Source organism: Python bivittatus, unplaced genomic scaffold (assembly GCF_059951505.1).
Source record: "Python bivittatus isolate LINGU-HERP-01145 unplaced genomic scaffold, Pbiv_v1 ctg000330_np1212, whole genome shotgun sequence".
In the NCBI taxonomy this organism is placed as follows: domain Eukaryota; kingdom Metazoa; phylum Chordata; class Lepidosauria; order Squamata; family Pythonidae; genus Python; species Python bivittatus.
In genome coordinates this window covers 51,039,964-51,055,483 of record NW_028277058.1, presented here as the reverse complement: position 1 = coordinate 51,055,483, position 15,520 = coordinate 51,039,964, and the positions used below count along the sequence as shown (strand labels likewise).

At 43.5% G+C, this 15,520-nt stretch overlaps 1 protein-coding gene across 16 annotated transcripts in view; it reads left to right on the top strand.

Annotated features, from left to right (window-relative positions):
- The first annotated feature begins 12,110 nt into the window (after positions 1-12,110).
- The window catches only part of MICAL3 (microtubule associated monooxygenase, calponin and LIM domain containing 3), a 186,859-nt gene continuing 183,449 nt past the window's right edge, over positions 12,111-15,520 (top strand). For 10 of the 16 annotated variants that reach the window (XM_088141298.1, XM_088141297.1, XM_088141296.1 and 7 more), the window contains exon 1: positions 12,143-12,359. The gene's annotated coding sequence lies outside the window, so the exon portion shown is untranslated. The other 6 variants (XM_088141286.1, XM_088141291.1, XM_088141292.1 and 3 more) reach the window with 3 other exon arrangements.

Sequence of the window (15,520 nt, the reverse complement as noted above, 5' to 3'; positions counted from 1 at the left end):
CCATATTCTCATGTGCTTTGCCACAAAATTGTATGATGTAATAGGCAAAATCCTCTGGGTCCATGGAGGGCTTTTTTCAGGAGTGGGCAGATTGTAGCTTCCTGTCAGTCTAGCACATGAAGAAGTATCTGCTTCTCCCTAGTCAACCCCCCTTAGCAAGCGTGAATAAGCCAAGATGGGTAGAGGTCAAGGGAACATATGGAAGGTCAGAGCCAGTCATTTTTTCCTTCTTTGGCCTGTCTCGGATGATGTCTGGTGCCCTATGTATTTACAGATCATAAGGAATACATTCTGCTTTATAATATTTAAGGAGAGCAGGGCAGTGTGAATCTAATCAGATTTTTTTCTTTAACAAGTCAGTCTCATGCCACTCAGGAGCCTTTGAACATTCCACTGCTAAAAATGATTTTCCAGATAAAATATGCATATATTTTAACTCATTACATGAGAACTTCTGTAATATTTGTACTGGAATATTGTATTATAATATTGATTATTTTGTAAATGTGAAACAATATTTAAATACAAAATAATCAAACATTAAAGCAGGAAGAGCTAAGACATGAAATACTTGAATTAGCATATGAGATAGGACCACAATGAATCACTTAGTAGGCTAAATGGATTTGGAAAAGAGAGAACTTTGTAAGACAAAAGAAGACCATCACAGATGGGGTAAGAGGGCCCTGCTTGGCAAGGCTTCCAAAAGAGTCTTGAATCCTTGCCAAATTCTGCAGACATTACATGCCAAAGAAGACACGCCTTTCAGTATTCCTGAATGCTTCCCAGCTCCCTGACTAACCGTTACCTGTAGAAGGAACATCACAGGGGTTGTAGAGCATTTCATAACATCTGAGTTTATTTACAAATATCAACATACTTGGCCTCAAGCCTCATCAGCAAATGTAATTTTCTCATCCATTCCTGAGGAAAACAGACTGGACTGAGACATATAAATGTGTATCAGCCCCAGAGATTAATGCATCTTTAATACAGTAACTGCCCCCCAAGCATTCTGCTTGTTGTTGTTTGTGGTTGCAGAAATAAGGAAAGTTGGCCTGTTGAATTTCTGCCTGGCATGCAACTATTAAAGGGACAGTCTCAGGCAGAGAGGAAGGGGATAGTCTCACCATATGTTATTAGCCTTGAAAATGCTCCAATACTGGGAAAGTCTTGAGGGCCCCAAACTTAATGTAGATGTGTGTTCAGATTGGGACTAAAGGCATAATGCAGCCAACCAACATGGAAACAGCTTTAATATCATCATCATCATCATATTTTTATCCTGCCTTTTTTATATAAAATATAGAAATAATCCCTGTTTTCCCATCTTTAATTTTTTCTGGCAAGGGCAGAGGGTGAGGGAAGAGAATGGTCAGGCTTTTTAAAAACTTTTACCCCTGCACATACCGTGCTCCTGCGTTTTCTAGAAGCTAAACTTCTGGGTGTGAGAGGAATATCCATCTAAACTATTGTGCGAATGCATGCAAACCAATGTGTGTGTTCATAGAAACCCATGAAATTCTGCTTCATTTTCACTGCTACCTATATTAACTACAAATTTATCATCTACCTATCTAATCAACTGAGTAAATCACAGACCTTTCTCTGTACTGTGTTCACGTGTTTTATCCCTAGTTAATTTAATCATGGCTTGCTTAATCAATTTTTCTGGATTCACACAACACACTGAATCATAAACTAACAATACAGGCAATGCCCCAAAATGTATATGGCTAATTTCAGTGCATTGTGTCAACAGAGCCACAGCACTGTTTTACAACTTGGTGCCTTCTAAATGAACTTCACCTTCCATAATTCCCAACCAGCATTGCCATGCTATTTGCAAATAATGGGAACTGAAGTTTTGACACATCTGGAAAACATCAGGTTGGAGAAGGTTAAGACCAGAGACCACTAATTCCTCTGCTGAAAAGGATAAAGTTTACATAAAGCCCAGGTGACTGGTTTTTTTGTGAAAAGTAGCTGATTGTATGGCTCATTTAAAAGAGCAGAAAGAAGAACGTGAGTTCCTTTTTAAGTAAGATAGGGCTAGAGAAGACTGAGGTATCCAGGACTGCCTTTATAAATATTATTATTTTTATTTTAGCTTTTTAAAGATTCTCCTTTATATGAAATACTTCTAAATTAAAAGAAGAATTTGAAGCTCATTCAAAACTGAACATTTAAGAATATTATTACTTCAGTGTATCTGTTTTCACTCAGAAGATTTTTTAAAGTATAATTGGATCTTCACTTCCATTAAAAAGGTAACTGGGCTTAAAAGCCATAAACAGTAAATGCTTGCTTTTTCAAATCTTCATTATATTGTAATTTAATATTTTTGCCCAGGGATTTCCTTTTATCACTTTTGCTACTGGCCAGCTGAAATATGGCTGAAATATGGCTACTTTGTGGCTTAGTCTGTTGCAAAAACTCAACCAGTATGCTAATGTTGTGTGAATCCTTGCAGTTGGTTTGATTCAATAAACCAATAATCCATGGATTAGTCCCTGGCAGAATTTTTTTAGCTCTATACTGACACTATTGTGTGGAATAGCCCTGACACCCATCCCCTGGGTAAAAGTTATGGATTCTTACAACAGAATTTCACTTCTGTTTTTCAAATACTTTTTGGATGATAAAACAGGTGATAATTCTCTGCTCCATCAAAATAAGCAGTAACCATGAGAATCTTCAGATTAACCAGGTGAGTGGGAGTTGAACCAATGAGTTTATCAAAGAGTCAGATTAAAAATATTTTATTTTATTTTTCTGGCCGTAACACAAGGAATATTTGTTGTGTTACCTGCCCCCCACTGAACCCAAGCCTCTTAAAATAGATTTTTAATAAATATACCCAGGAGGAATCTTGGCTGTCATGGTAGATTTTGAAAATGATACCATAAACACTGTACTGTGAAGGGAGGACAGGGGGAGGAGTATAATAAAGAGAGAAACACACTTGTGTAATTAAAAAAAAAAGTGACCAGATTACAACAAATTTTGCATGTCCTGAAATTAAGCACAGAACAGTCATGCGTCTTATTGCATAGTTAAAATTGTAAATAAGTTTTTAACATGTTACTTAGAAGAAATCCAATGATTAAGCCGTGAGACTGGACAGAGTTGCATAAATATTGTTCTGAATATAGAACTGAGTCTGCTGAAAACAAGGGAGGGGTATTATGCAAATAAATCACATCTGGTTCTATTTATGTTTCAAAAATGAGTACTGCAGAAGTTTCGTTATTGTTTTCCTTAGCCTATTTCCATGGGGGGGGGGGAGAGACTTGATCAACTCAAATATAGATCTGTAGCATTAATATTTATATAGCAGAAGGAATTTTAGCAAGTGTGTATATGTGTATTTCTTATTCCCACAGCCCAGAAATTTGCTTTGTGTAACATGGTTTAAGCCTCTATACATGGTACAAACTTACCTTTCCTTGCATTTGATTCTCCTTTTTATTGTTTATTTTAAAATGTCAGTTTAGTCATTGGGATTTCCTTATTGTAGTCCGACATGTGCTTCCTACCAATTAATCATTCAGTATCTTCCTGTTTTTGAATATGACTTAGAATATAATGACTCACTTCATAACAGAGTATCATAAAAAGCTATTTTAAAGGCTAACTTTCTTTCTAGTACGTAGTCATGCAACTTAGCTATTCCAGAGAGTCGCATGGTAGCAGGACAAAACACTTATTTTTCTAGATTATTTTGTATTTTCTCATTCTGATTTTTATTGATGATACTTGATGAGTTCTTAGCTTTGGCTGAAAAAACTAAACAAGGAGGAATATCGATTTGTATGGTTCAGAACCGTAACAACTTGGAGGAGAAATGTCAGAGGCGGTGTTGAGGTGGGGGGCGCGGGGGTAAAATAACTGCCCAGAGTCACTGGGAATTGGCTGGTGTAAAAAATTAATTAATAATCAAAATGGCCACAGCTGCAGGTTTGAAGTGCTGCAAGCAAGAAAGGGGCAGGGCTTCAATCCCATAGCTGACATTTTGACTTTTTTGACCTCTTCTTGTGGACATCTTTATAGAAGACTAGTCTAGCTCTCTGCCCTTAGCAAGTTTGACACATAGGAAGGGGAGGCAAGACCCACAGAGATGGAATATGGGCTAGAATTGGTTCTGCATTAGAGGCATTGGAGGGCATCATGGGAAAAGTGGAAGGAAGGAAGGAAGAAGTAACAGGTGGGTGATTTGGGATGTAGTTTGGAAAGGGAGGGTTCCAAAAGAGGGCAAAAACGTTTTCTTGGATTTCAGGTGCAGGTGAGATATGTAAAATGCTAAGCAAGCAAGAATTAAACAAGAATTATAGGCCTGGCAACTGGCCCTATCAGTGTGTTCTAAAAATCTGAAATACATCATCCTGTACATTCTGCAAAGCATGTGTTTCCTTTAAAGTGTCATAAATGGTCACCTCTAATGGTGAGATACTCAAGATTTAAAACTAGCTACATAGGGAACAAGTGAACATGTCTTGCTCTGGCACAGACATGTCCACCTGCATGCCCATAGACCCAGCCATAAGTGCTGGGGGCGCTTTTGGGGCAGAGGGTCCCAGCCCCAATAGATGGGGCTGTAGAGTGGAAGTCAAGCTTTCCTAATCTGTCACTCTTCCAGTGTGAAGGACTACACCTCCAATTAATCCCCAAATTCCCCAGTAGAATTCATAGTTGTGCTAGTTAAGGATAATGGGAATTGTTTTCCAGCACACTGAGAGGCCACCATATTCAACTACATAACTCACTGGGTGACTTCTTAGCTAGAGGCTGTTTCAACCCAGTTTACTGCAAGTGACTGGCACGAGGATAAAATGAGGGGAAACTCTCTTGTGTGCTTCTTGAATTCCTAAAAGAAATGTAAAATAAATTAATAATTGCCTAAATAAATAAACAATCTAATGTCTGCTGTGAGGGAAATGGTTCAGGTCTCTTAGGTTGATATCAGCAAGGTCATCAGATAATTGTAGGGCAATTTTGAAGCTGACACCAGCAAGAAGCCACTGGAAAAATAAGATACAAGGCTAAATATGAATTTTAATCCAATTAAATATATACTGGATTTTTTTTTCATGGCTTTGCTTGGATTGTTCCTTGAAAAATTAATGTGTATTTAAAAACCAAAACAGAACTTGTCAGAGCATGGTAATATTAAGTAGATTGGTGGAAGCTCCGTCTGGGATTAGGTTCAAATGATACATCAAACCATGATATGGTTTGTTTGGTTTTGATTGGTTGTTTAAACCCACCCATTTTGATGAATAAATCAAGGATTATGGCTTAGTATGTTCATACCCAACCTGCTGTGGTTTATTCAGTAAGCCACACTTTGCTGAACAATGGTTGCCTGAATATGTACTCGGTCTCTGGCTTAAGCTGATGCATGAATTCAGAACAGGTTTTATCCCTGGCATTGTCAAACCGACAGAAGCATTTAAAGTTTTAACCAGAGGAGCTAAAAAACTGCCAGTGTTCTTTTCCTGCTCAATAGTGAACTGCAACCTGATTAAATCTTGTTTTAGCATTTTGGTCCCTGTAATTTATCAGCCAGACAGCGTGGCTTGTTTCTTAAGAGGCAGTGATTTGTAACCTTCTCATTTAAAAGAATGAAGGGTTCCTTTGGGAGAAAGAGTTGTATAAAAATAAACTAAATAAATGTTAATGCTAAAACGAATGTGTGTAGGTTGCAGAGATAGGGTTTATAATTGACTTGCAATAAAATGTTGCAATATAGTATGACTTTGACTCACAATTCCAGCCATTCTATTTTACCACCCAGCTGTGTTCCTTTCCATTCCAGCCCCCAGATCCATCAACATTTTGTGGCCACTGATCATGATCTCTTCCAAGGCTGTTTGGGGGGTTCTAAAAATATTTTCTGCCTCCCCCAAATCTGCTAGTACCTCTCTCTTTTGGGTGGGTGGTTTATTTTTGGCTACACGAACAAGACATTGGGCATGTCAGGATCCAAAACACAAGGGGATCATGATAGAGGTCCTCTTATGCCAGAAATAGACAATCGGAGGGAACAAGGCTCTCTTTTGATGCAGACTTCAAGCTGTCCAAAAATGATGGTTGAATTGCTTTTAGTGTGACCAAATGGTAAAGTGATGTCTCATTAGAGTGAAGCTGGTGACTTCAGGGATGTGACCATGCAGTTTCATTGGCAACAAGATGGAAGTGGTTTCCTTTCTGCTGGGATAATACTTCCAACTTCCCTGCCTGAGGTTCCCTCACCAGGCCAAATTCCCTCAGCAGGTTCCTCACCAGACCCAACTCTGCTTAGCTTCCAGGCCACTAATTGCAATTTATTTTAATCTGATGTTAAATATAACAGGAACTTAAATTGGTTTTCTGTTCTGGCCCTACCAGTTTTTGGAATCTCAGCAAGACACGTACACGTACCTCACCAAGTCCAAGTACAGCCTTTAGCCTAAAAAAAAGTTACTCATCCCTAACCTGTCATATGCCAACCATCATTAGCAATCTGCAACATATGTGCCATGGTTTGCAAGCACATGGGATCTCTTAAAATAGATGTCTTGAAAATACTCAGGTGGGCTTTTTGATTATTTGTTTACAGGGTTAACAATTATAGGCCTAGAAGCATTGTACTCATCCGTGATTGTTTCATAATTGTAAATGCTAACATGAGGATTTGAGTTGGAAACAATGGAAGTTTATCCTTGTTTTGGAGGTCATATTTCCTCCAGAAATGTAACACATAACTTCTCAAAAGTTTCACAGAGATGTTTATTTTTGTTTTGTCTCTACAGATTAATATACCCATTAGTTCTGAAGCACATTACTACAGAAATGGATGTTAGTGATATCATGAATCTTAAAAATGAATTGGCTTCTATTCCAATTCATTTTTTAAATTTAATATAACTTGGATGTATGGGAATTGAGAAGAATTGCCCAGGCAAATGTAAACAAATCATGACTTGGATGATGAGAATAGAGGTTCCCTCATCTAACTGGATAACTATCTGCCATGAAAGGACCCTTGTTATTCTTAACACAATAATCCATTATGCTGGGTGTTTATAATTTGATGGCAGTAAGTTTTTGTCTTTCTCCTTGGTTTTTGCTTGTCCCCCCCCCCCGCCCCCTGCTGAATATACTGTATATTGCTGTGGTGTTCATGAGCAAGAGAAGGCTGGACCAGGCAGGGAGCCCAAGGACAGCTATGTTGATTCATAAGAAAAATCTAAAATCAGAAACCCAGTTTGGTGTAGCAGTGAAGGCACCAGGCTAGAAAGCAGGAGACGGTGAGTTGTAGGCCTGCCTTAGGCATGAAGGCCAGTCCCTCTCTCTCAGCCCAGCTCACCTCACAGGTTGTTGCTGTGGTGCAAATAGGAGAAGGAAGGCGTATTAAGTATGTTCACTGCCTTATTTCTAAAAAATAAGGTGGGATAAAAGAAATCTAAAAAACCCAATGCATTTATTAGCCTGTTGAAGAGTTCTCAATCTTGAGTCTGATTGGAGCTGAACAAGAGCACCAACTGACTCATTTGTGCAAATGCATCTGCTAATTTTGAGAAACAGAGTAGGTAATGGTAAAAGGAAATAAAACAATAAGGGTAGATTGCAGAAGTTCATGTAACAACAAATTGTGTAGAGATTATCCTGGTCTGTTATGGAACATTAATGCATTTTTCAGTTCCAATTTAGAAGATCTTAATGCTCATGGCAGTGGAGCATGGGTCTAAACCCATGATGGGGAAAGATCTAATCCTCAATCATATCTTCAGTTTGGGCTTCCCTGTGACTTTCTTCAGCTTTATATGTGTGTTCTACTTCACCCCCAAAGTGATGCCATACATGATACCCCCCTGTGGCATATCCTCACATAATCCCAAGAAATAGGTCACGCTGAAATTTAGGGATGGTTTAAAGTAAGTCAACAAATGGGTGAAGGTATTTCTCAGTCCTGTTCTTATTCTTTAATCTAGACTTTGCCCATGGTTGCACAGAATTCTGCGACTTGTAGCCCCTTCAGAAAATGCGACTTGTAGCAATTTCAGAAAATGGGTTAGAGAATGCTACTTTAGTGATGTATTGCTCACTGGCTAGGCTCACACCACATTTGGGATCAGAGTACCATGCAGTTGGGTAATTTATAATTTAGCATACTGTGTGAATCAGGCCACCCTATTAAATCATCATATAATTTATTTGGGGAGGGATGGCATGCGAACATGGACAATTGTGCACTTTTAAAATTAGGGTTATGGATTCGTATGTTGTATGAACTCAATCATTGGTTAAGACGTGATTTGCTTAACACTGAACAATCACAGTGGCTGGATCCACAGAATATAAAGGGCCAGAAACCTAACAAATCACATTATGACTTTATGTGATCCGATTTTAGGGTTCTACTTGCAGTCAGAGCCACTGGGGATCTTTAGTATGGATGCAAAACGATATGAGCTCCTCTGGCACACTGGAATAAAAGATGCTGGATTTTGTTCTGTGAAACCAGAATGTGAGGAGAAGATAAAAGCCATGCTTTGCAGTAATAGTTGGGTCCATCTTCTGCTACTATGGAATTTGAATGTATTTATGGAAAGCTATCAAAAATAATGGCACAGATAACCCTTTCAGAGGATTAAACCAAAAACTTCTCTAAAAATCTTGGTTGAAGAGTGAGACTGATCTGAGTTTAACTATCAGATGCAGGATCAAATTTACTGTGTTCCTTATTCCACTAGAGGAAATTGCTTTGGTCTTTATTAGCATTTTATGGTGATGAGAAATAGATGAGGAGGAGGACCACAAGAGTCCTTGCTCCATCACAGTAGCAATACAAGAGAGCCTGGATCTTCAATCAGTAAGGCTAATGTGTGTTTTCCTGGCTGTGAAAACATCATTTACTTGGTCTTTTTCTCCTCCCTCTTCCAATACACAATCTCCATCTTCTCCTCCAGCATGTCTTTTAAATCTGGCATTTCACAGCAAGTGGTCAAGAATGTGGGCGTTAACAAGTTAACACCCATAATCCTGGGATTAATTACACAATTGTGCAGCAGTCTGGTCACAAATTATTCAAAATGGAGTAATATGAATTAAACTAATTTAGAACCATGATCGTATTGCAGAATTCATTTAGGTATCACAACTGTGGTGAAATGTAACCTGGTAGAATCTTCTGCTCCTTGTAACGGCCAGAATATATAGAATAGCTTGCTGGGACTGTTATGGAGAATGTGCGTATTGCTTCAGCCAACTGCACCATCTGGTAATGTTGTGGCAGCTCTTTTGCAATTGGTGTAATTCACATATTAAGCCACTCTACAAGCAATATTGTAAGTAATATGACATGTTTTCCCACTGGCTTTGATGCTGCAATTGTAGACTAGCTATAAAAGATGAGAATAAAGAGGGCAGTGATATGTTTCATTCCAAAGGGGAGGGTGTATTTTCAGACATTCTTCTTAACAACACTTAACAACAATTAATGTTGTTAATGTTCTCCAAATGCCCCTGCTTTCCTTAGTTAATAGATTTTAATTTTGTTGCATGACAGACAGGAATGTACAACTACTGTCTGCTTAATGACTGCATCAGGAGTGCCGTATTCCAAAAATGAGAACTAGGACCTATTTCAGGTGTTTCAAGTGGTATAATGGATGTCTTAGGGTTCTGTGAACCTTAGCATTCATTTTGCCCTTCAAAGCCTTCCACCTCCAAACCGCCAAAAGATTTTATTTATGTATTGCTGCCTATCTCACCAAGTGACTCCGGGTGGCAAACAAAATTTTAAAAATTCAAAACAATTACAATGATACAAAAATGAAAATACAGAGCAGCCAAGAATAAATCACACATCACAATTGCTAAATTCCCAAATTCTGCTCACCAGTCTGCTCTGGACAGAAAAATGAATGCAGATTGACCATAATTTTTGCAAGTAAGGAAAAGAAAGCTTATTCAGAAAGGATTTCACATTAGATCTCCCACTCTACCTTCTGAAGTGGGGGGGGGGAACAATTATTAGCCTGGGTAAATAAACATGTGTGCTCTTTTCATTCTTTCTATATTAGGTTAGCTGTGTAGCAGTCCTTTTGTAACGGATAGTTCTTTCAGAACTCTTAACCTTTTATAACACTTCTCTTGACAGCTTTCATCGCTTAATTAATGAAAGCATTTGAAAAATCAGTTGCGTGCCCCATGACAGAATCCCACTTAGGAATATCCCATAGGCTTGGAATATGCATTTTTCTTGTGTTACATGCTTCCAAACAGCAAGAAAAGTTTAGTTTTCTTTGAATAAAAGAGCACTGGAGAATTATGTGCTCATATTTTATTTACAAAACAAACATAGTAGAAACACAGATTTTTTTAAAAAGCAAAAACAAAACAAGGAAACCACTGTACACCAGGTTCCAAGGGCATTAAATTTTACTTAAGAAAACTTCCTTTCTGGTTTAGCAGCTTAGTCATCTAAGCTATTTCTCTGCTGGCTGAAACTGGATAGCCTTATCTTCATAAATTGGGTGTTAAATTCCAATTACTTGAGGGAGATCCCAGCTATTACAGACTGTTCCATGCTTTTTAGTAGCATTTGGCCACCCCCCTGAGGACAGCTAATTTCATAGCACTATTCAGCCCAGTACATTGGCAGTTTAAATTTTTCTGTTTTGCTGGCATATCATCACCAAGCTAGAAGTTATCATCCTTCGCAGAAGGTATTCCTATGACTTCATTTTCCACGGGCCTTATGGATCAGGCGTAAAACATACCTTTAGATGTGGCCTTGGAAAACAAGCCCAAGTGTTATATGACCTTTACCGGATTATCTACTTATCTAGCCCTGCAAAGGTGCATCTAACGCGCCTTTGAATTGGAATACCCCATCTGGGTTGCTGAACGACGCAAAACTGCAATTCCCAGGTTTCTTCCGAGAACAAACGGTCTAGGTTTGTTTCTCCGGCAGCCCAGGCTCCCATAGAAACGGCTTTTTCAGGCCATAACGCTTCCGTGCTTCCTTGAGAGCAGCCGCCGTCTACCTTTTTTTCCTCGCGTGCGCACGGGGAGCGCCGCGAAAGCAATTGCTCTATTAATGCACGAGAGTCGGCTGCGTCTTTTCATGCTTCGCGTTGGTTTGTCGCCGCCAAAGCGACTTCGTTGCGGAATCTTAACGATTACGGTACCGAGTGTGTTGTGAAGAGCAGCGACGGTGCGCCGGGAGCTTGAGGGAACTTCTCTGAAGTTTGCGCTGGAACAACGCTGCAAACCTAAACCTCTGTTTACCTGAGCCGAAGGACCGCAAGCAGCTGAGCTCTGGATTCAAGAGGCGTAAGAGTGCAGCGCGCGTTTCAAGGCGCCCCGACGAGGGTCTCGGCGGTTTCTGTTTCCGAACACGGATATTCGGGATGTTTCGAACTTCGCGGGCTTGGGCTTTCCAGCGCGCTGCTTTACGCAGTATCGGGCAGTCCTCCGTAAACTCCAGCTGGCGGAAAAATACAGCCGACGCAGCTGCGCGCCATGCGAAGTGCCCAACGGCTCTCCTGAGCAAAGTCGCTCCCAGCCTGCAGGCGCCTCTTGGAATCTCCTCCCCCCCCCGCTTTTCTTTTCGGGATGCTGCTGTTTTGCAAACGAGGGTACAGAGGGAGGTCACGGTTGCTCCCTTCTCACGTAGCTTGTGACGTGGCCGGCAGGGCGTGTGTTGCTCTCGCCGTGTCTCCGCGCGCGGTCCCTTTCCGCGCAGTCCTTGGGCCGTTTCCAGACACCTGAGCCGCCCGTCCCCGTTACGGTCGTTGCTCCTTTAAGGGTATTGCGCCTCGGCCCTGCTGCAGTCTGTTGAGCCACGCTGCGCGCGCCCTCATTGGCCACTCCGCTTCGCATCCCCCCCATCCCGGGTCGAGCCGTAACCAACCGCTGCCCTTGCGCTTGTATCAAAATTCGGAGCGTACCAACTTCGCCACCGAGAGAGGGGCTCCAGCGGGAGCAACCAATAGGCGGACGCCTCTCCCTGCGCCTTGGCCGAGCCTGTTCCCGCTCCGCCCCGGCGACGAGCAGCGCCTGTCCCTTTAAGGAGCCAGGGGCAGGCTGGCCCCTTCTCCCTCCCGCGTGCCCAGCCGAGGATAACCGCGAGCCAAGGTGTGTGCGATTGCCTGGCGGCGCGGGGCGGCTGCTGGGGAGATTGCACCGCCTCCCTCCATCTCCCGCCGGGCGAGGACAGCCTGGAGCGCTCGTAACGCCGAGCTCCCGGGGCGTGCGCGCGCGCGCTCTGCAGTGGGGAACCAGCGGCCGGAGCGACCCGCCGCCCTGCAAGCAGCCTTGCCCGGGACTCGGCTTTCCCCGCGCCTGGCACCGGTCATGAGCGGAGGGCAAGTACGGGAGGCTGCGGTTCACCGGCGGGAGGGGGGGCCGGGCGGGCGCTGTGTCCCTGATGGCTGGCTTCCAGCCGCGGCGATTAGAAGCCAGCTTTGGCTGGCGGTGAGCTGGCATCGGCCACCCTGCGCCGGTCCCAGGAATTGGGGCTTCGTGTAAGTTGGCCTGTCCTTGCATTGTCCGGGGAAGGTGATCTTGGGTGTCCGCTGCGGGGAAGTTTCGGTGCCGCTGGCTCCAGACCGGAATGGTTGCCTCGCGAATGAATAAACGGAGATTAGGGAAGGGTTGGTTTTCTGGGAACAGGAAGCCCTCTCCGCTCCCCCCGTTCCTTAGAGAAGGGGAGAGCAGCGCCCTCCCTCGGTGCTCCCTGAAGCGGAGCCTCTCCCTCCGGATCTGTGGGGCTGCCGGAGAGAAAGCGCCGGAAAACGGGCTGAAGCGCCTGGTTCCTTCCCAGCCCTAAGGAGGGAGCGGGCTTTGCCCGTTCGGCACTCGCGAATCCAGCGCCACGCCGCCCTTTTTAAATTATTCTGATCGGGGTAGTCCGGGTTTCGTTAATCCGCGGCTCCCAAAAGGGGATCGACCACAGTTACTGCGATGTACAGGTAGCCTGCCGGGGGAGACGGGGCAAGTTGTAATTGGAGCCAGCTAGGGCGAGGAAGGCTGTAGCCCTCGGCAGCAGATCTTTTTTGACGCCCCCCTTCGCCCACCCCGTGCCCCTTTGCCCGCTCTTGGTGCTTTCGTGCTGGCGGGAGGAGGGCTTTGCGATGCAGTGGGCAGTGTTGAATTTCTAAAGTGCAGAAGCTTTAATCTGCCCTGGTCCGAGTCCAAGTCCAGCCGGCGTGTAGGCTGGCCGGAGAAAGGCATGGCCCCTGTTGGAAAGCAGCCTTGCCCTTACTTGCTGTACGTGTCTGGGAGACAAGTGATGATTTGTGGAGCGACAGGGTCGTTCTGCCCCAAAACACTGCTTGAACTCTGTCTGAAAAAGATGCCTACTATTTTGCAATTCAGTATCATCCCTGGTTAGGGGAATATATTAGCCCCCTAGGATAAGAATGGATGGAGTTCAAGTTTGCAAATTCTGGATCCTTTTCTCCAGTACTCTGAGACCCTTCAGTAATACCCGGTTGCAAAATGCATGCGTGGGAAGAACCTTGAGCCCCTGTAGTTATTTCAGTTCTCAAAGTCAGAAACTGTTCGCAGTTCTTGCACACTATGGTTGCTGCTGCTTGCTGCTGCTTGCTGCCAGGAATCTTTGACGGTCTGCTGAATAGCATGCATCAGCCAGTAAATCCAGATTCACCTTCTGCTATGTCCTGTTGCTCTCCATATGCTTTTTTTTCTGGTTAAAAGCATGGTCTGGTACGGAGGATTGTAAGGAAAAGCAATTATCTGAAAGTTGAACTGAGGCTGGACTTGCGAACATGCTAGATCCAATGTGGGTTAGTTATGGCTAAAGGAAAGCCAAAAGAAACAAATGGAGAACAGCCCACATTTTAGTGGTAGAGTCTTTACTTGTGAGTGGTCTTTGAGGGGTAGAGTCAGGTTGAGGACTTGAAAGGTTTTTGGAATTAGAAAACTCTCCAACCTTTTCCTATTGATTTCAAATGGATTTGTTTGAACAGGTTTTATTGATGGGTTATCTTGCTTCAGTATATAATGAGAGATTAATAAATAAAGAACTGGTAAGCAGTTACACCTCTTTTATCTAAAGCATCTTTTGTATTAGAAACGACTCATTGCTCTTCCTTCTTCCTGGCGTTATTTTATGTATTACTACGTTCCACTGTTTACTTCAGGCACTCCTTATGTAAAGCATCTTTCCCCAGAAGTGTAAAGGTCTCCATCCACACAGACCTGCAAATGAAAAGTCTGGTTTTGCTATGCTATGTAACCTTGATGTGTCTTCAGGAGATAATCCTTTCAGAGGCACAACTCCTGATTGCCCTTTCACTGAGTCAGGTGTTGGGTGTACATTAACCTTTCAGTGAAGGAGGGGATCATTTGCCATTTCTCTCCTGTAGAAAACTACCTTGAGTCATTCATATTACATTCAGAAGAATGATGCCCAGTACTGATGTCAGTCATGGAGAATGTCTGTTGGATTTTCAAGTATCATCATGTTCAGAACTGATGATATAGAGAGAGGAATTATTGGTAACGTTCAGAATGGGAGGGAGATATTTTTCAACAGTCCATTGTACATTTTTCAGCTAGGATTTAGGGCAGTAAGTAGTAAAGGTAGCCCTTGACTGACAACCACAATTGGGCCTGGAATTTCTGTTGCTAAGTGATGCGGTCGTAAAGTGAGATATCACGTGATTGAATTGCTTAGAGATGACAATCCCAGCAGATTCGGTTGCCATTGTTCACCGAGAATCGCGGGTTGTTAAGTGAGTACCCACCCCAGTCCAAGTCATTCCAGGCTTGGTCCCTCCCAGCCTTGAGCCTCAGTAAGGTAAGAGACTTCCTCCAACTCCCCCCACCCACCTATCTCCCCTCCCATCTCTGCCCTTTTGGCCGCCCTGTACCCTGCCTTGCGGGGCGGCGAGCAGCCCCAGAACCGCGCAGCTGTGGGGCTGCTTGTCATGCCCTGAAGCCGCAACTGCCCCAGTTTAGTCCCAGCTGCAGTCGCCCTCGCCATCCTGCACTCCGAGACCTCTGCCGCCCTGCACTCCGCTGCCCCAGCTGACCTTTGCTGTCTTGCTCCTGCTACTGACGGGGCGTGCCCAGCCTGCCTCCTGGGCTGGGCTGGGCTTTGGCTGCAGGGGGGAAAAAAAAAGCCAAAAGCAGCCCCAGAGTTGCAGCGCGCCAAAAAGCCCCTTTGCGTCACGGTCCTGGGCCAGCCTGGGCTTCAGCTGCGGGAAAAAAAAGCCAAAAGCAGCTCCAGAGTTGCAGCACCAAAAAGCCCCTTTGCTTTTTTTTTTTTCCACAGCACAAAGCCCATCCCCAACCTGGCCCAGCAGCCAGGCTGGGCACGCCTTGTCAGAAGCGGGAGCAAGAAGACAGCGAAAGCCAGCTGGGGCGGTGGAGTGCAGGGGGCCAGGGGGCCAAAAGGGCATAGATGGGGAGGGAGATAGGAGGGTGGGGGGAGTTGCAGTGCCCCTGCAGTCGTAAGTGCAGGCAGGCTGCCAAGTGCCCAAATTTTGATCGCGTGACC